This window comes from Vulpes lagopus, chromosome 3 (assembly GCF_018345385.1).
Source record: "Vulpes lagopus strain Blue_001 chromosome 3, ASM1834538v1, whole genome shotgun sequence".
Taxonomy (NCBI): domain Eukaryota; kingdom Metazoa; phylum Chordata; class Mammalia; order Carnivora; family Canidae; genus Vulpes; species Vulpes lagopus.
Genome location: NC_054826.1, coordinates 93,408,935 through 93,429,398, shown reverse-complemented (window position 1 = coordinate 93,429,398; position 20,464 = coordinate 93,408,935). Strand labels below are relative to the sequence as shown.

At 43.3% G+C, this 20,464-nt stretch overlaps 1 long non-coding RNA gene across 3 annotated transcripts; it reads left to right on the top strand.

The window, feature by feature from the left end:
- The first annotated feature begins 7,796 nt into the window (after positions 1–7,796).
- LOC121486154 lies at positions 7,797–18,791 on the top strand. 3 transcript variants are annotated; one of them, XR_005986556.1, is made up of 5 exons: positions 7,797–7,916; positions 12,278–12,340; positions 16,994–17,055; positions 18,238–18,452; positions 18,546–18,791. It is a non-coding gene; the product is annotated as an uncharacterized LOC121486154 (long non-coding RNA). The 3 variants fall into 3 exon arrangements; XR_005986557.1 differs by having other exon boundaries at positions 18,241–18,791; XR_005986555.1 differs by having other exon boundaries at positions 18,238–18,791.
- Positions 18,792–20,464: the final 1,673 nt, after the last annotated feature.

Here is a 20,464-nt window from a genome sequence, read left to right as displayed (position 1 = left end):
GATTCATGCAGGCACTGAGACGCTGGTGCTAACACTGAGTTCATTGGCTGGTAATCTCATTGGTTTGTCCTTGCTGTTTCCAAGCAGAGCCCACAGCCAGCAGAGCACAGTGCTTGTAGGATGCTCACGAGCCAGGCTTGCTGGGCAGTGACTTCTCCACTGTATACTCTAAATGGCTTCCAGCAGCGAAATTACATTTGTATTGATCTAAAGAACATTTTATTGATCAAAAGCAGAGAAAGAAACCTTTGAAACATAAACCCATTATTTTAACAATTTGTTGCCCAGAAAGAGGCAAAGGCTGTTTTTATTTTCCATTATGGCATGTTCCAGTACATGTAGATGGTCCAGAGACCTACCCTCCATGGCAATCTTATCACTGACCACCTCTCTGGTCTCCAACTTCTGATCCCCATCTTTCTCTTCCATGTCTGTGTCCCCTCTCTCCTTGATTTCACTGGCTGAGCCAAAACACAGCTATCCTCCTCAGTACCCCTGGATCATTCTGAGTGGCTGAGGGTGATAATGAAGGCTCCTGATTGCCAGAGCCTCCATCAGAAGCACTCACAGACTGTCCTGTCAGGTGTGAAGCACAAATTCATCTGAAGTTACTGTTCTCCACTGTTCCTGTTATGGAAACCCAAATCCAGCTGCCAATAGGTCAAAAAGCCAATACTCAAGAGATGAGTTTGATTGGAAAGGCATATGAGCTTTATTTAGGAGGCTGGCCATCTGGGGAGAAGCCAGACTCTTGTCCAAAGGCCAACTCTACAGCTTCAGCCAGTTTGAGGAGTTTTTAAAGGACTGTAGGACAATTAATCAGAAAGTAAGTACAGAGGTCCCTAATGTTTTTTGGTTATATGCAGACTCAATGGTACCAACTACAGACATTATCTCAGTGCTTGAAGGTTGTGCAAGAGGGTCTGATGATGTGCAAAAAGACTCTGTTCTTTTTTTTTTTTTTTTAAAGAATGCATGATCTATAGATATATAAACAAAGGCTTAGTTAATCAACAGCATAGGCTGAGGGAGCCTGCTAAAGCTTGAAGACTACCAGGTTGGCCAGAAGGGCCAAGGCAGCTTCACCCCCATGCCTGTTTCTGGATCTGACTTCATTAACCTTCATTAAACTAAATTAACATTGGTGTAAGCTATACAGGAAACTCAGGGCCAGTAGGTAGAAAATACTCAGAAAGGAGTAGTCACTAAGGCAATTTCTAGAATGATTTATTAAACTCAAAGGGTTTGAACCCTGTGTCTGACCTCCTAGAGTATCCAAAGGTTTACTCCCACTTCCTGCCCTAAGTGGGCTGATCATGCAGCCTGAGAGTGGAGAAGCCCACACTGAGGGTTGAATCACAGAAGGCAGGATTTATTAGGATTTATAAAACTGGCATAAGAATTCAATGAGGAAAGAATAGTCTCTTCAACAAATGGTGCTGGGACAACATGATATTCACATGCCAAAGAATGAAGTTGGGTCCCCAACCTCACACCATATACAAAAATTACCTTGTAAAGGATCAAAGACCTAAATGTAAGAGCTAAAACTACAGAATTCTTAGAAGAAAATACAGGTGCAAATTTTCATGACCTTGGAAGAGCAATGGTTTCTTAAATATAACACCCAAAGCACAAACAACCAAAGGGAAAAAAAATTGGACTTCATCAAAATTAAAGACATTTGTACTTCAGAGGATACCTACAGAATGGAAGAAAATGTACTCAAATCATACATCTGATAAGAGTCTGGTACACAGGATATAATAGAACTCTTACAGCTCAAAAATAAAAAGACAAATAACTCAATTTACAAATAGGTCAAGGACCTGAATAGACATTTCTCCAAAGCAGATATGCAACTGGATAATAAACACATGAAAGGATGCCCAACATCATTAGTCATTAGGGAAATGTAAGCCAAAACCACAATGAGATACCACTTCACAAAAAGGCAGAAACTACAAGTGTTGGTGAGAATATGGAAAAACTAGAATTCTCATACATTGTTGAATGTATTACATTGTGAATGTATAATGGTGCAGCCACTTTTGGAAAAAAGTTTAGCTGTTTCTTAAAAAGTTAAACACAGTGTTAATCACATAGAATGGCAATTCTGCTCTGACTTAAAATATGTTCACACAAAACCTTGTCACACAAATGGTCCAATCAGCATGACTCATAATACACAAAAGGTGAAACCAACCTAAATGTCCATCAACTGAAGAATAGATAAATGTAACATGACATTTCATATAAGACAGTATTATTTAATAATATTTATTTATTGAATATTTATTTAATAAAAAAGAAATACTGATACCATAACATAGATAAACCTTGAAAACATTATGCTAAATGAAAGAAGCCAGACATAATAGGCTACATAGTCTATGATTTCATTTGTATGAAATGTACAGAATATGGCAATTCTTAGAGACAGAAAGTAGATCAGTGATTGCAAGGGGATGGGGGAGGTAAGGATAGTGAGCAACAGCTCAATGAGGACATGTTTCCTTTTGGTGTGATGAATCAAAAAGGATGAATTTTACAGCATGTGAATGATATTAGAGTTTTTAAAAATTGAGCGACATAGACCCGGGATGCTTTGGGTGATAGGATGAAGGAGGAAGCAGTTTGGCCAGGACACAGCTGACAGTGGAGTCATTCCCTGTGATCTCACCCTAAGGGCAGCAGACTCCAAGATGACTCTTGTGACCGAGAGCACAGGGAGGCCATCACTCTTGGCCAAAAGGGGTTCTCGCAGCCCAAAGCTGCCGAGTCCTCCATGCGCTTTTTACCTTCTGTTTTCGAGTTTCCATTCCTCTTGGAGAAGAGAGGCAGAAACTGTTGACAAGTCTGGAAATTGGAAATGTAAATGAAAAAGGGATCCTCCCGGGAGAGTCTGGATACGCTGCCTCCCCAGCTCAATCACATTGTGCCACAGAGGCTCCCAGCTCAGGGACCCGGCAGCAAGAGCAGCTGAAATGGTTCACCATCCATCTCTCAGACAAGACTAGTCGCCCCGGGTGCTATGCCAGAAGGAAGCAATAGTGGCTGTCTCTTAAGGTACAATGGCCAGCAAGTTAATCGAAAAGCCCCTGTCTCTACTACCTGTATGTGGAACAGAGATCAAGGTTAGCACAATGTTTTTGAGCCTGATTGGTAGGTTGTTGTGGTTTGGACCACCTCTCAAGAATCAATGGAATGGGCTGGCTCCATTTATGCAGGCATAGGGTGAGTCCTGCAGGTACCCTCTGGGTGGCGGGGTGCAGATTGGACACGTTCCTGGAGACCATGTGGACAGGCATCTTCATCTTGCAGATGTTCAGAGAGGCTGTGTGACTTGGCTAGAGTGCCAAAGCTTATTGCTAGCAGATCTCAGGCAGGAAGCCAGATGGCCTGTTCCCACATTTATTGTTAAACAACTTGGTCCACTTTTCCTCTCAAATGACAGATTTAATGACACTTGGTCTTTTGGCTATGTCACCCTGGAACTCCAGAGAATCTCTCTCCTTCCTCCTCTTCCTCCTTTCCCTCGGTTCCCTTCCTCTCTCCTTCTTCTTTCTCCTCTCCCACCACTTCTTCTTTTCCTCCTCCTGTCTTTCTTCCCTTCCCTCACTTCCTTTCACTTCTGACAGAATTAAGTAAAATATATGTAGAGGCACCACATCAAGTTCCAGAAATGAAGATTTTCCACCATTCTATACCACTGAACATATTTCACTTGTTTTCATAAATTTCTAGAAAATTTGACAGACAAATCTATATAGAATTTCTCCATGAAACTCCATAGACAAATCAGTATTACTACAATCACCATCTGGGATTTACTAAACCCCTACTGAATGTCAGGTGAGCAAAAATTTCCATAGCCAGGGGGTCTTAGGTAATCCCGAATCACTGCATTTGAGTTAAATTCAACGATTAAGGAAAACACTCTCACTGCTTCTCACTAGAGGACTAGAGCTAGAGTAGGACTCAGGTAGGACAGAGACTGGAACTATTGAGTGACGAATATGAATCATTGTCACCTGCAGACTTCAGACGCACATAGTTCTGGGAAGATGCTGTTAAAGATGTTTGCTTGTTTCCATGTGTCCATGGAAACCCAGAGTCCTGGGCTTGATGTCTGGATAAGATTCTAGGTAACCTCAAGTGTTCTCCCCTCGTTTCCTAACCTCTTGCTTTTCTCTCAATTTCCCACTGCAGAGCCATTTCCTTTGCCCCGTCCAAAGTGCCTTATAAAGTCTTCCTGATTCTCTAAGGGAAATGGGGTCATTCCCATTTCTTTTGCAACTTCATTGCAACTTTTGCATTCTTTTGCAACTTCATTGCATTGTGCCCTCTTCTTTGGGAAGTCTACAGAGGAGAAATATGGGCAAATCCCAGAGCTTGAAGGATTCTTACAGACTTAACACAATCTGCCTATTTGCCAGGATGGGAAGCTGAGGCACAGGAAGGCTCAGAGTGTGCAGAGAATTTGGCTTTCAGTGAAATGAAGCCTTAGTGAAAAGCCATTGAGCAGTGAGAGGACCCCCTTGTAGGGCTTGTAGATGGCCACACGTCAAGAAGAGGCTTGTAGGTAGCCACACAGGGCTTGGAAAGGGCAGGGGGGACGAGTGGAGACATGATAGCAGCAGCTCTGTCTAACCCATCAGTGTTTTCCAATAGCGACATGGAGTTGTTTCAGGACCCAGGCTAGCTGTGAGTCCCAGGTGGAGTGAGGTGGATATGGCCAGTTGTCAGGTCAGGACCCTGGGCTCCAGAGAGTGCCTGGCACCTGTTCCCTCCTCTTGGCCCTTCTTAGGCTGGAAGCCCTTGTGTAGGGGCTCTGAATCCTATCAGACCTGCATGGACTGAGTCCTGGTCTGTGCTACCCCAGGATTTGTGCGAGCTCTTTCTCCAAACCCTTTTCCAGAAATTTGGGAGCCCTAGACTCCTCTCTTTCTTCTGTCTTATACCCAAGCAACCAGGACAATAGAATAAGGACCATTCAGGATACGTAACAAGGCACAGAAGAACGCTATGGTCTCAATCCTGTCTACCCACTCATCCCTCTGGCTTCAAATATTTTTCAGTTATTTTGCTCTCACCACACCATGCTCTCACAAGTCCCCATACTTTTGTCTGGCTGACAATGGTTTGCCCCTTCTGGTGCCCCATCTATGACCTGCAGACCTTAAACGTGTTAGTGTGTCCCATAGCCTTGCAACTGCCAGGATTTGCGTCTGTGCCTGAAGACTTTCACTGTGCCAGGCCACTCTGTCCATGCACAGTAGGCTGAAATGCTGAGCACTTCCCCATCAGAACAAGAATTCAATTTTGACTCGGGTGCATATGTACCCCAACTCCGGTGAGATAATTCTGAGACATGTGTTTGGCACCTGTTCCCTCAGTTTCTGCCTTAATAATACATCCTTATGGGTTGTTTATTCTTCCTTTTATCTATCCCCTGCTCTCTTTCTGGTATTCATGCATCTTCCAAATAAACTTCTTGCCCTAGGGGTTGCCTGGGTGGCTCAGTCTGTCAAGCATCTGCCTTCAGCTTAGATCATGATCCTGGGGTCCTGAGACTCAGCTCTGAGTCCAGCTCCCTGCTCAGCAGGAAGCCTGCTTCTCCCTCTGCCCTTCCCCCTGCCCCTGTGTGCCCTCTCTCCCTCTTTCTCAAATTAATAAAATCTGTAAGTAAATAATAAACAAAAAAACCCAAACTTCTCCCCCCAAGTCTTTGTTTCAATTCTATTTGTAGGGTGACTCCAATCTCAGATACAAACTAAGGATCTCATACTTTAAGTCTCTACCAAAATATTGTCTTCTTCAAAGATTTTTCCAGGCAGTAAAGGGTTCTGTCCTCCCTATGCCAGGCCCCTGTATGCATAGCTCCATCAGGGTACTCATTATATTGTTTTCTAGATGACTGTTTACCCGACCATTTCACCCCACTATACTTCACCCCTGGAAGACAAAGACTGTGAGTGACCCTTATTTCTATCCATAGCATCCTTCCACCACCTCCTGTAAAGTGGGTACCAGTGATGAGTTTGTGGTCATTACCAAATAGTTGGCAGGCATCATGGGTCCGAGGAAAGAGCAATGAACATGGAGTCAAGAGACTGGGTTGGGGTCACTCTCTATCAAGATATTGCTTGTGTGACCAGAGGCAAGCTCCATAAACTTCCAGGGACTCTGATTCCTTAGTGTGGGAGATATAGGTTAGAGGCAAAGTTTCTATGGTGGCCTTCTCCCTACTCCCCCCCCCCAAGATTTTATTTATTTATTCATGGGAGACACACAGAGAGGCAGAGATGTAGGCAAAGGGAGAAGCAGGCTCCCTGTAGGGAGCCTGATGGGGGACTCAATCCCAGGACCCCGGAATCATGCCCTGAGCCAAAGTCAGATGCTCAACCACTGAGCCTCCTCCATACTTAATAGAAGGTACAAAGAGCTTTCTATTTGACACACCACCAAAGACACCACTAACCTCCAGCTAGGTGTCCACCCTGAGGACCGACTGACCACACACTACCACCCATATTAGCTCTTCTTCCCCTAGGATGTTGAAAGGAAGAACCTAAAATCCCCAGAGCTGGGTCCAAAAGTCTCCCAACGGTAACGGCTTCATGCTCCAATGAAGTCACAAAATGTGGTGTAACTTCCCTCTCATGTAACTCTCAGCAGCAATGGAAGGAGAGCTACTCTCTCCCATCCTCCTCCTCCTTCTTTAGTCATGACTCATTAATCGCCACTGGTGAATGAGTTTTATTCTAATTTTCACAATCTAATTCAGAGCTGTTTTGAGCTAAAGATCAGGATATAGGTTTTTGGCTTAGCTAATGAAATATCTAATGAATTTGCATTAGTGACAATTACAGACAGGACACTTAGGAGGGAAGGGCCAATTGCAGTGCTCAGCTGATGCCACTTGCTAAGGACTCCTTTATAGGGAAAAGCATGGTCTTGGTGCTCGCATCTCTAATTGACAATGCTGTTCTGGAGACTTCCACCAGAAGAAGGGGATTGAACAAGAAGCAATTGCCTTTCTCTTCCTTTCTTTCCTGCTGTGGTTCTGCCTTCAAACCAAACCATGATGTGAAAGTGTGCTTTGTACATGTGAAAGTTCCCTCCTTGGGACACCTGGATGGCTCAGTTGGTGAGTGTCCGCCTTGGGCTCAGGTCATGATGCCAGGGTCCTGGGATCGAGTTCCACATGGGGCTCCCTGCAGGGAGCCTGATTTTCCCTCTGCTTGTGTCTTCGCCTCTCTTTCTGTGTCTCCTGTGAATAAATAAATAAAATCTTTTAAAAAGTTCCTCCTCAAAAGAGGATGAATTTATACACTTGCATGGCAGTGAGAGGATCTTAATAATCAAAAACAAAAAAAACTCCACAATCCATTCTGGATCTAGAATAATTATCCACCAGAGAGGGAAGATTCCTTCCCTATTCCTCCTTTAACCAGGCAGGAATCTAAGGCAAACAATGACCCCAGGAAGCCAGTGAACATTTGAAATACAGTCTCAGAATCCTTGCTCCCCCTCTGTGAGGCGGGGTCTGTGACTGCGTATGGCTTTTCTATGGCCCCCACAGTCTCCTATCCTTGCCTCATATGGCCAAAACATCAGTTGAAGCTGGCAAAACCTGGAAGAGAAAAGTTTTTTAAAACCAGTGAGCTTAATCATTTGGTGTTGACAGTTTTTATGGCCTCTGTTGCAATGCAAGCTAGCTGGTCCAAGCAGAGTCTAAGGCAGCAGGTCTAAACAAGTTAAGGCACAGGCTTCCCCCAATTCCGCTGAATGCACACCAACACTCCTGCTCCTCTGTGGCTCTCATCTCCCTGCTATTGCCCCAAAGAGCTGGTGGTAGAAAGAGGGGCATCTTCTGTAGTCCCCGAGAGAGATGCAGTCACCACTTTTGGGTATGTGAGTTGTGCTTTAAATCTATTTTCTCTTCTTCCTTCTTCTTCCCCTTCCATAATTTATTTTGACTTGGTTTTCAGGTCATCTCAATTGACCTCCTTGGGTCTTTTTCTGGCTTTGTGACTGGGCAATCTTCCACACTGGAAGGTGAAAAATGCTTCCTTTAATCTTCTGTGGGTTCCTCAATCTTTGTCTTTCGGAGTGTCTGGTTTGGGCCAGTTCTTTCTAGGAGTTTGACAGCTTTATGCACCAGCTAATGTTTCTCATGTAACCTCGGGTGCTTTTTCATGGTCAGAGGGAAGCTCTCTTGAATTTAAGAGGTCGAGATGGTGGAACGAGGGATCTGGTACAAGGGTGAAAGTAAAAATTATTACTCCCTTCAAGAAGCTGTCGTATATTTTTTCAGCCCCTGGTGACCATGGCGGTGAGGAGGACTATGCCTTATGCATCTCTGCTGCCCCAACACTTAGCATAGCACTTGGGATACACAGTTGGGGCCAGAAATGTGTGTGAAATGAATAAATGGGTGAATGAATGAATTTCAGGCTGCCTTCTCCATGGTAAGAAAGCTAAAGAAAGGACACTCTCAAAACTGAAGTCTTAGGGGACCTAGGCACCGCAGCTGGTTAAGTGTCCAACTCTTAATTTCACCCCTCAGGTCATGATCTCAGGGTCACAGGATCAGCATGGAGTCTGCTGGTCCCTCTCCCTCTGCTTCTCTCCACTCACACACTCTTTCTCTCTCTCTCTTAAATTAAAAATAATATCTTAAAAAAAAAACCTGAGGTCCCATCCCTAGGGAAACACAGTTTTAGAGTCTGGGATATGGAGACCAAATTTGGGATTGATATGGTCAATGACCTTAGGCCATTCTGTGCAAGAAGGATGTTGACTGCCAATGCAAATGCCATACCCTAAAAACATGCCAAAGCTTTGCCTGCAGAATGCCCCTTGCTCTTTCAAATGTACACTTCATTTCAAAGGAATAGAATGGGCATTAGAAAACAGGAGTCATCATGGAATGTCCCACTGGAAGGGGACACACTGGTCTAGGCACTGAGAGATAGGAGGTACCACATCAGCCATCCTGAATCCAATGATAAGTTTGACCAAACTGTGGAGTGGCCTGAGGCAGCTCTGAGTGTGTGTCCAGCCAGGCCGAGCCTTGGAAAAGAAAGAGAAAAACTGAGGGACAGGGCAGAGAAATAGAAGTACCTCTTCTTGCTCAGGAACAGTCAGGGAGAGGGGTGAGATATGGTGTGCCTTCAGACGAGGCAGGGATGCCATCTCAGATGTGTAAGGCACTGACTAGGGCAGTAGTCAAAGAGTGCTGGCTATAAAATCAAACAGGCCTGGCTTCTCAGCTGACCAGCAGCACAGTCTACTCAAAGAACCTCTTGGAGCCTTCCTTACCTCGTCTGTAAAATGAGGCTAATAATAATAATAATAATTAGCTCATGGGACTGTACGGAGGAATAAATTAGATACTTGACAAATTCCTTAAATCTGGAAGGATTGCCGGGAAGCAGCCTAAGCACAGGGGATTGACAATAAGACAGACAAGCCTCTGCTCTCCTGACATTCCCATTTCAGGGGGAGGCAGCACTGCGGAGCTCACACAAAGGGACAAGCAGACTGCAAGTTAAAACAAATGCTGTGATAAAATTTGAAAGGGCTGATGTGGTAAGGACTCCTGACTCCAGGGTGGAAGGAAGAGGCTGTGTCAGCCAGCCAAGGTCTCTCTGAGAATGTGACAGATGAGCTGTCACCTACTTGAGAAAAAGGAGCCTGCCAGGTGAAGCTCTGAGGGCAGAACGTTCCAGGCCAAGGGAATAGCACGTGCAACCCACTGAGGTAGAGCAGAGCTCAGCGCATTTCCTCCTGGATACACAGAATGCCCAAGTGTGGCCCTGGCATGGTGAGAGAGCTGGAGAGAGGGTCGAGGAGACAACGGTGTGATCTGGCTTATGTTTTTAAAAGATCACTCCAGATTGCAAGTGTATGGGTGTGCAATAGCTCACATCCCGTGTCACTCTCACATTCTTCATGGAGACTACAGAAGTGTTTGTAAGGTTTAGCGACGTCTGACACATCATACATGTTATAAAAGGCTTTTATAAAGTATGTAGTATGTGTTTGGCTACTTCTTAAAGATAGAAATCCAAAGATAATTAAGATAAGAGACTGCCTTTAGCAGTTCAACGTCTAGCAAGGACACACCAATAGATGATTCTAAACCACAGACCTGTGTGTACTCAAGAGTGTGGGTTGGAGCAGGGTGGGAAGGAGCTGACCAGAGGGTGAGGGAGAAAGGTGGTTCCAGCAGGAAGGGGAACAGTGTGATGTATGCAGGTGGTAGGTGGTGCTGAGGGAGGCTGGAAACCAGGTGGGACTCACCTAATGAAGCATTTTTGTGAGCCCAGAGAATGAGCAGAACTATGTCCTATTGGTGACAGGGGGTCGTTGTAGAGATTTTGACCAATGGGTACCTTGCCAATGACTGTCATTTTGGGGTACATTCCCCCCGCCCCTGGAGGGGCTGGAGGGTGATTCAAGGAAGGGGGAAAAGAAGCAGAGCAACCTTGCAAGTTAGTTGGCTCGTACCATTCCTGATGACGGAAGGGAGGAGGGGGTCAGATCAGATAGATCATGGGAAAGAGATGATAAGCAGGCAATAATAAATATAATATATAAATAATAATATAAATAATAATAAATATTTTGGAGGGAAAAAATAAACTGCACTTGACACAGAGTAAACAATAAACATTTTTAAAATAAATAGGTTGGGTTGCAAGGAGGGAGTGGCAGTAACATCTTTGTTGCTTGTCACCAGCAGTGAGCCTAGCTGAACAGCGCTCACGTTCAAAGCCACGGGGACTGGCTAAGGGGTCATCGGGAAATGTCCGCCACCAAGGTCCCCTTACGCTGCTAGTAGGTTGGTGGTGGTGGCTGTAGTCTATCTTCTCCTCTGTAGAGCATGCAGCCTCATCCTGGCCTCCAGAAAGGATTGTGACCTTTCCTGGCACAGATAATGACCAGGTGGGGACCAGGTGATTGCTAAGGCCCCATCGCAACCTTGGCACTGCAGCAAGTTTGCCACAAATGGATATGGACCATGAAATGATGACCGATGGCTCTTTCAGCAGTTCCCGGCTCTGCTGGCCATTGGCCACCTGTTCCAGCTGAGTTCAGCTGTCTTAATGACACTCCATCTCCCACACATGTATCTGAGAAGTGTCCTCTATACTCGCTCCTCTCTGTCCAGCACAGACATCTGAGCTGAAGTAATCTAGATGGGGAGGGGGCATCCCCCACCTGCTCGGCTGTGTGTGAGGAGGATGGGGTGTATCTCAGGAAGACAGCGACACATTGCGGAGGCTCTCCCTGGGTCTCTGAGTCCTTTGACCTTTTTTGGGTTATCAGATGGCTGAAAAGACGCATTTTTCTCTGCATTGAAAAATATAGTTATATCCTTGGCTAGATTCCCATTAGCTCAGGGCCTGGGAGGAGCAGCCTGAGGTCTGGGTCATCCCTGCAGGTGTTGGGGAGATGATCCCAACTGCACTCCTCACCTCCCACCCCTACCATGGCCTTGGCCCCTTCTTCACATTCTGCAGGTATGCTCAACAACCCACCTTGACGATTCCTCGGGGATAGCAAACTGAAGCTGGCACTCTTTCATTTTGCCTTTATTTTTTTCCCCTTTCTTTCCGAAACAAATGACTTTATAACGGCAAAGAAGATGAGAAAGGCCTTATCTCAGAATAAAGAATACTAATTGCGACAGAAAATATTAAGCAATGCTTCACCAAAGCGTATATCATAATGGCTAAATATTCCACTTTCCTTATAACCAGTGAAGACTCCATCACAGATGCTGAGCATTCAGGGTCCTTTTCCCACTGTTGCTGAAAGACCCTAGCATCCCACGGAAGAGAGTCAGGGCTGGGCGAGAGGCTCAGTGCAGTGGGTGGGGACCACACAGAATCATAAAGAAGTTTAAGATTCCCCAACTGTTACATCTAACACAACCACAGTACAATGATCAAAATTCAGGATGTTCACATTGCTCCGATGCCCTTTATAGACCTTATTCTCATTTTCCCAGGTGTTCCTTTTCTGGTCCTCCATCTAGAGCCACACATCTAGGACCTCATCTAGGGCCACCCATTCTCTTTAGTGGTCTACTTATTCTCATTCCATTGTTCAGGCTCTTTTATTATTCTGTTACTATTGTTGTTACTGTTCTCCTGAAATCTTCAGTCTCCTTTATTATCAAATAAACTAGATTGTTTTACAGAATTTTCCTTCTAGCCTTTATATGCTATGAATTCAATCTTTCTTCCTGTTTCCCCAGGTGATAATTATGCAGTATTTTGCCAGCGTTTGTATGGGGTACACTGATCTGAGCTTCTGAAAGGTAAGCTCCTGATAAAGTCTCCCCTGCCTGGTAGAGCCTTTGAATCTAAGTGCAGGAGTTAGCTTAAAGCGATGGTATGGGAATGAACATCTGGCCTTAGCTGGCTGAACTCCAGCTGAGCTGATGATCCCCAAATATCACTAGTTTTTACCCAGATAAATAGGTGCCAGGGAGGAGCTACACCCTGCAGGGGTAGCATTGGGAGAGCAACTCGGAAGGGGAGAGAGTGAGGGGACAGAGTGTGGAGTTTCAGCCGGGATCTGCTCCCCACACCCACCGCCTGGCTCCAGGCTGTATTTGCTGCCCAAGGGTGCCTTTTCAGAATTAGTACAAAGGTGTGAGTGGCAGCTCCGCTCAGGCAGGTGCACTCATCCCAGAGCAACGCATCAGCAGGCCCGCCAGTTTCACACAGAAGCCACCGAGGCAGTGTGAATGATTCAGAGGAAATGTGGCGCCACTGCTAAGAAGGCTCTGGAAGTGGGGAGGCAGGTGCGGCCACCTGGAATGCTCTCATCACCCAGAAGCGGGGGCGAACATGGCAGTGGTCACACAGGCATTTCCTCAATCAGGAGGGGCACACACACACACACACACACACACACATCCCTCTCACTGTAGAGAATGCTTTATTTGGTGCTTTTACTTCGTTAATGTTTAGTTTTCACTGTAAAAGCCGTAACTTCTCATTAAAGACAAATTTGAAGGTAAGTAAGGTGATGCGCAGAACAAAAATAAATAATTTTTGCTGTACCCACCACAGGTGAGGACTACTGATATCTGTTTGTATTTCGTGCTCAGCTTCTTAATAGAACCTGTCAATATTACAGACAGTTTTCTTATCACTATGATTGTGGGGCACCTGGGTGGCTCAGTGGTTGAGGATCTGCCTTTGGCTCAGGTTGTGATCCTGGGGTCCTGGGATTGAGTCCTGCATCGGGCTCCCTGCAGGGAGCCTGCTTCTCCCTCTGCCTGTGTCTCTGCCTCTTTCTCTGTGTCTCTCATTAATAAATAAATAGGATCTTTAAAAGATCCCAAACTTTGCTATGATTGTATATCATCCTGCTTTTAAACTTTCATTAAATGATAGATGTTTGATATTACTACATCAATCAATGTATTACATCAGCTATATATTATTTCCTTGATTTAAATGTCTGTGTTATGTTTCACTGAATCATTTTACTACAGGTTGTGTAACCTTTGCATTATAGCTGGGCATTCATGGGATATTTAACTCATATCATTAAAAATTATAGCTTCCCTCTAATTTAGGATTATTCTCTTAGAATTCTAGAAATGTGACAACTTTATTAGAGGCCATGAAGAACTACAGTTTACCTTTTTACTGTTCCATTCACTCCCTTCATTCATAAGTTCATTCTTTTTTGCATATCTGAATTTTTACTGGGTTCCAACCATGTTCCAGATGCTGTCTTGGGAACTGGGTATTAATTAGGGAAAGAAAAAAAATCACAATTCCATTTTTTATGGCTGACTAATATTCCATTGTGTGTATATGTGTACATGTGCGTGTATGTATGCATGTATAGTATGTGTGTGCTATATATATCAGATCTGGTCATTTTCAAAAACATGGGTGGACCTAGAGGGTATGATGCTAAGTGAAAAAGTTGGTCAGAGAAAGACAAATACCATATGACATCACTCATAAGTGGAATTCAAGAAACAGAAGAACAAAGAAAAACAAAGAAATACACAAAAAACAGACTTTAAATGCAGAGAACAAACAGGTGGTTGCTAGAGAGGAGGGGGGTGGGGAGTGGGAGAAACAGATAAAGGGGATTAAGAGTACACTTATCTTGATAAGCACTGAAAAATGTATAGAATTGTTGAGTCACTACATTGTACCCTTGATACTAATGTAACATCCTACGTTAATTATACTTCAATAAAAAGGGTCACAATCTCTCTATGAACATTGTAAATCCAAATAGCTGAAACTGCAGTCAAGTAATCAAACACACACATGTATAGCTTAAAATGGTGATAAGTGCTATGCATTAAAAAAAAGCAGGATGCTCTGAGAAAGCACAGTAGAGGAGTTCAAGTGAGATGGGAAGTAGAGCAGGGAAAGCTTCTCTATGGACCTCAGCTAAAACCCAGGAGTGAAGTAGGACTTCGATCCACTAAGAATGCAGCAAGGTATTGTCCACATAGAGGACACAGCATGTGCAAAGGCCTAGAGCACAAACAGAGGATGGTATGTCAAGAACTGAAAGGAAACCATTGTTCCCAGAGAACAATGAGTGAGAAGAGTGACCCCCAAGATGAGGATGGACAGAATAATTTGTAATAAATAACTTAGGGACATGTAGTTTTATCATAAATGTGGTGGGACGCTGGAAAACCATCAGAAGGAAAATAACATGATAGGATATGCTTTTTTTCTTCAAGGGTTGGGTGGCAGGTTGGGAGGATTGGAGATAATCACTACATGGTGTGGGGTTTCCTTTCAGAGGAGTGAAACAACGTTCTAGAATGGATGGTAGCAATGGACGCACAACTCTGCGAAGTTACTAAAAATCTTTGGATCGTACACTTTAAATGGGTGAACGGTATCGCATGTGAGCTCCACCTCAGTAAAGCTGGTATGTGAGGCTGGTCTCAGTGTGGATGACGCACTGTGGCCAACAAGAGTGGGGCAAGTAAGCAATCTGTAAGAAGCCAGGACATGGTGGATGGGGTCTTCCAGGCTCATGGCCACTCAGAAGGCAGCTATGGACAGATTCCGGACATGCATTGGACTTACATTTACTTCTTAGATAGACTATAAGCTTCTCAAGCTTAGAGATTCTTTTGTTAAATACACTCTTTCCCCCAGCTTTATTGAGGTGCAATTGACAAGTAAAATTGTAACATATTTATTTTATTTTTTTAAGATTTTATTTATTTGTTCATGAGAGACACAGAGAGAGAGAGGCAGAAACACATGCAGAGGGAGAAGCAGGCTTCATGCAGGGAGCCCGATGTGGGACTCGATCCCACGATCCCGGGATCACGCCCTAAGCCAAAGGCAGATGTTCAACCGCTGAGCCTCCCAGGTGCCCCCAAATTGTAACATGTTTGAAGGGTACAACCTGATGATCAGACACACATACACACTGTGGAAGGATTCCCATGATCATGTTAATTAACACAACCATCGACTTACATAATTACTTTTTTTGTGAGAATACTTAATATCTATAAATTTCAATTTTACAATTATGTATCATGAACCATAGTTATCATGCTGTGCATTAGATCCTCATTCATCTTAAAACTGAAAGTTTATATCCACTTACCAACCTCTTCCTACCTCTCCTACCCTACCAGGGCCTGGCAACAACCATTCTGTTCTATTTCTACGAGTTCAACTTTTTGTGGGGAGATGGTGATTCCACACACAAGGGATATCAGGATATCATGCACTATTGGTCTTTCTTTGTCTGGATTATTTCACTTAGCATAATTTCCACTAGCTTCACCCACATTGTCATAAAGGGCAGAATTTTCTTCCTTTTTAGGGCTGAATAATATTCCATTGTATATAGGTATACCACATTTTCTTCATAAATTCACCTGCTGATGGACACTTAGATTGTTTCCATATCTTGGCTATTGTGAATTGTGCTGCAGTGAACAGGGGAGTATAAATACCTCTTCAATGTTGTGAATTCATTCCCTTTGGATATATACCCAGTAGTGGAATTGCTTAGATCATAGGGTGGTTCTATTTTTAATTTTTTGAGGAATCTCTGTGCCGTTTTTCACAGTGATTTCACCAGTTTGCATTCCCACCAGCACTGAACAAGGGTTCCCTCTCTCTGTATCATTGCCAACATTTATTATCTCTTATTTTTTGATAACAGCTATTCTTAAATGCAACATGGTATCTCCTTGTGGTTTTGATTTGCATTTCCCTGATGACAAGTTATGAGTATCTTTTCACATACCTGTTGGCCATCTAGGTATGTTCTTTGAGGAAAAAAAATGTCTACTCAGGCCCTCGCTCCACCTCGCTCCATTTTTTTTGTAACTGGGTTGTTTAGCCAAAATGCTAAGTGAGATCGAATAATTGCTTAGACAATGGGAGGGCAAAGGAGAGAGAAGAAAGTATTTGGAGGGGTTGGGGGAGACAGTGAGTGGCTGGGAGAGAGTGGGATGATGCCAAGGGATGGAGAGTATGGAGAGTACTGTGAAAAGCTGGAGGAAACAACACTACCCACACTTCAATCAGGACGCTTTGGAAAGTATTTTTTTGGTTGTGAGATAGACAGCCATCAACAAAAGTGACTATCTACCCAAGTCCCCTAGCTATTTATTAAAAACTGTGCTTTTACCATGTTCTTCTGGGACACTCAGGAACACTGTATTTTTTATCCACCTGTTCTGGGCTGATTGCAGGCACAGCCCTATATGTTCATATCTTCCTTGATCCATGTCCTGTGATGTCCCTCTCACACTGACTCTGGGCCTGCTCAGGCTTGCTCTATTGGCTTCTAATTGCCACTGTCACAATCACCTGAGGTTGGTGGCTCAAAGGGACATAAATTATCATCTTGCAGTTCTGGAGGCTAGATCAAGTTGTTGGCAGAGCTTTATTCCTTTCTGCAGGCTCTAGGGTATAATCCATTTCCTTGACTTTTCCAGTTCCTGGATGCTTGTCTGGATCCCTTGGCTCATGTCTCCTTCCATCAACAAAGCCATCAATGGTAGGTCTGATCTTTCTCATGTCGTCATCCCCCCATTTCTCACTGTTCTGCCCCTCTCTTTCCCAATTAAAGACCTATGTGATTACACAGGGCCCACTTGGATACTCCATGATAATCTCCTTATGTTAAGACCAGCTGATTAACACCCTCAATTCCCCCTTGCCATGTAACACACCATTTTAACACATTTCAGAAATTAAGACATGGACTACTTTAGGGAGCCATTATCCTACCTACTTCCAGCCTCCAAAGGTTCAACTCCCACATACAAAACACATTCGCCCTTCCCCAAAGCTCTGAACCCATTACAGTTGCTTTGGCTAACGAGCCAGTAGGAAATGTGATGCAACAGAAATACTGAGATGCATCTGCACAAGGTTGCAGCAACTTGTTCTCTTGCTATGCTGAGAAGTCTGAGCTGCCTGCTAGCTGATGAGAGAGTCATGGCCAAGTCATCCAGAAGCAGAATCTGAACCAAGTATGTGAGTCAGGCCAGTGAAATCCAGAGTTAATTGCCAATTCACAGAACTGTGAACTAAGCCTTGGGGTGGTTTGCTATGTAGCAACACATAACTGAGATATTCCCTCATGGGTAGGTGGGCTCATGTGATTAATTTTGATCAATGTACAAAAGTGATATACATCATTTCTAGGCCTGACCCCTAAAATCTTCTGCAAGAGAATCTACTTGCTTCCTCTTGGCCATAAGCCCAGATAGCAGAAGGATGTAAGGAGGCTCTAGGAGACAGCAGGCAATCCAAATGGAAGGTGTATGAGTCAGAGTCACTACCTAGAGGGTAGCTGTTCAGAGAGCCACCAACTAGGAATATCCTCACTGGACTTTGAGGGAATGAACGGATCGGTGCTTAGGTAAATTTTTACATTGAGTCGCTGAGATATTTGTGGGGTTTTCTTGTTTTTGATTTGTTTTCATTTTTGTCATAGCAACCAGCATTAATGAATCTACTGTTTGGTATTGCTACCTAATATTTGGAACTAGATAAATAGATATGTATCGTGCATGTCCTGATACATCAAACCCATTGACTAGATAGTGGGAAAGGCAATATGTTGATAAATGGGTGAACTGGGGAGAGAATATGAACACATTTTAATGCCTGCTAAGGCATTTAGTTATTGTGTTTTAAGCAATAAAATGCTAATAGCCTTTTTTTTTTCCAGCAGGACAGTGACAAGATGAACAAGGACTGCCAAATACTTCTCTCTCTCTCTCTGCCCACACTTTGCTACCTAACATCATGCTGTGATCACCGGTGGTGTTTCATAAATAACTCCTTACAGAAAGGCAGGATGGAGCCGTGTGGAATGGTGCTGTCAGTACCTTCATCGTTCTGCTGTTCTTAGCAGCTGTGTGATTTTCAATCTTTATTAATTACGTATGTTGCTTTGAGCTATGGTGTTGGAAATTCTTACCTGAATTTGGTTCACTGTCTGTAGCTTTACTCTGCCCCCTTTTAACCCTCTTCAAGGGATGCACCTGTTCTCTGCCTGTCTTTGGAAGGACTCCCTGAAATAGCTCCAGACTCTGAAATGCATCTCTATTGATTCCTGGAGAATTCAATCAGCAGAAAGTCAGCCTAGATCTGATGTGAAGTTTGCATGCTCCCTTCTCCCTTCTGGAATCATGGACACATCATCTCTTAAGGATTACTTATTAAAATGTAAGGTTCAGGGGTGCCTGGTGGCTCAGTGGGTTAAGTATCAGATTCTTGGTTTAGGCTCAAGTCATGACCTTGGGGGCTTGAGATAGAGCCCCAAGTTGGGCTCCATGCTTAGTGCAGTCTGCTTGTTCCTCTCCCTCTGCTCCTCACTTCCCTCCCCAGAATAAATAAATAAATAAATAAATAAATAAATAAAATCTTTAAATAAATCAAAATGCAAGAGGAAGGTCTGTGAAGTGCCAGTAATCTTTGTTTTCTCTTTTTTCTTTTTTTTACTATAAGTCTCTGTGCCTACTTTATCCCATTGGATGAGAATCAGGCTACCCTCCCATCCATTCCCCTCTTCATGATCCCTCCTCCCTTCTTCATGAACATTGAGTCTTGCTGAAATTGCCAGGTCCAGGTTGTTTAAGATATATTTATTCTGCCATTTAGCTAAAGAGAAGGTACTCAAGGTAAGCACTTTTATATTATAGGGTTCCGCTCATGTTGTCTCTGATCAAGAAATTAGTAGACTGACCCTTTGTTAAGATTAGCTCTCATGTTAATGGCTTGTCCACTTAACTAACCAGTGGTCACCAACTTGATTTAAGGATGCTAATGAATTAAAAATATTATCAGAAAACAATAATTAACCTTGAGTATAAAAGTATTAACCAGAGACAATCAATCACTCTCCTAGCCTTAGTAAACACTTAGAACATATTAACTGTCCCTAAAGGAGTAATTAAAGAACTTACCTCTTCTGTTGCAAACATGAAGAGGAAAGGGTCAAGCACAACATGCACATCTGGTGGTTGTGGATGAACATTAGCAAAATGGTTGACATTGGATGTTGCACTCACAGAGCCAGATGCTCCCTGATAAGTGAATCTACAGCACGTCGGGGTCCCGGGATTGAGCCCCACATCAGGCTCCCTGCTCAGGGGTGGAGAGTCTGCTTCTCCCTCTCTCTCTGCCTGCCTCTCCCCCTGCTTGTGAATATGCAGTCTCCCTCTCTCTGTCAAATAAGTATATGAAATATTTTTAAAAAATAGTTTGTTCCCATTTATTGCAAAGCAGTATTCCATTGTAAGGATAAATCACAGCTTGTTTCATCCATTCACCTGTTGTTGGATTCAAGTTATTGGCTATTGTAAATAAAGCTGTTATAAACATTTGCATACAAATCTTCATATGGTTTTACTTCCCTTGGATAAATATCTATCAGTCATATGGCATGTGTATTTTTCACTTTTTAAAGAAACTGCCCAACTGCCTTCCACAGTGGTTCTGCCATTTTGCATCCCAAGCGGAAGTTTATGAAAGTCTCAGAATCTCAGAATCTTTGAAATTGAATTTAATATTCAATTTTATTCAATTCAATTAATATTCAATTAATATTATGTTTATTTGGAAGTACTCATTTCTCTTGGGAAGGGTCCATTGCCTAAATATTTGCAGCCAACGTATTTCCAACATGATGTTTACATTTTAGTTATTGTCTGTGTTTTTATTTTTTTACCATTGCTTATGCCCATTTGGTCATAATTTAAGAAAAATAACAGCTATTTATTTCTAGTTTTTCCACTTGGTAAAATAAATCTATTAAATAAATAAATCCGTGTGAAAGGTTTTCCTCCTCTCGTTATATCTTTTATCCTCAATTTTCATGATGCAAATGTCTTCCAAAGCTTCACCTAAATTTTCTGTCTCTGTATTTATTATGGAGCTTCATTTTTATTTCT